The sequence below is a fragment of the Fopius arisanus genome, unplaced genomic scaffold (genome assembly GCF_000806365.1).
Source record: "Fopius arisanus strain USDA-PBARC FA_bdor unplaced genomic scaffold, ASM80636v1 scaffold00203, whole genome shotgun sequence".
NCBI lineage: Eukaryota > Metazoa > Arthropoda > Insecta > Hymenoptera > Braconidae > Fopius > Fopius arisanus.
Window position 1 is genome coordinate 5,416 of NW_011887942.1, and position 1,053 is coordinate 6,468.

The window sequence follows — 1,053 nt, forward strand, 5'->3', positions numbered from 1 at the left end:
GCCCCCGCCCCGCACCGCCCCACAGATCTCAATATCCAGAACCACTATAGTCTATCTACTTTAATATTATATTTGGGGAGTTTTGATGGAACATTTATATTTCGAGAGGGTTGAAAGTATTAATACAAATTTGGAACTAGAGTATCTCAAATAGGTTTTTTTTTTATATAATTGATTATTATCCTTGCATTGCATTTCGACTCTCAATAGCGGAACACGTAAGGACAATGTTTTGTTGCATTAATTTATTTCTCGCCTCCTCTTTCCTTTTTTGGTATTTTTCCCGATTTTTGCAGTAACCTTGCCCCCATCTACGATCCACCCCTCTCTCCACAACTGCCATACTGAGCGACCCCAGGACCGTCACCTTTCCCCAAAAGCCTAATTATGCTTTCCGTTCCCTTCAGGTTTCCTTTTTTGATTTCAGAGTATATTTTTGAGTTAGAGTTTTAGGAGTTTGAGGTGCAATTTTCGATACAATGAATTTCGAGGTTAGTTAAGTTTAGGGTTATTAATTTTCCGGTTTGCTAATTCCCGAAAAAAATTACCTGGCGCCCATAAGGTTAAAGTTTAGAAGGTTTTATTAGGCTTAGGGGAAGTAGGGGGAAGGTAAAGCGGCATTTTCCATTCCCCGTGAAAATGTCACGTTACACTTGATTTACACCGTTCGTCTTGGAGCCTGGGCTGGAGTGGACACCAGTCAGTCTACATCTGCGGAATTCGCCTGCAACGATTCTGGCTGTGCTGACAATTGGTTGTCGCTGATGAACTCCAGTGGTGAAGTTAACCATCGAAAAATTATTCTTTTGGCTCGGTTAATCACGTTTATGTTTCAGCTCCTCAACGTCAGCTGTCGCCGACGGCGGGGGAGAATGTTTGGTTTTTCACCAAATTTTTCAAACATACACTCATAAATATCTGAGCTGTTTCGCTCGTTTGCCTCAGATAACCAGTGGTCTCTCACCTCTGATACCTGGAGCGCCACTTGATGGACAGGTGTAATTGACTATCGCGATGATCGACACCTCCCACCTTATGGTTTATCACACACTC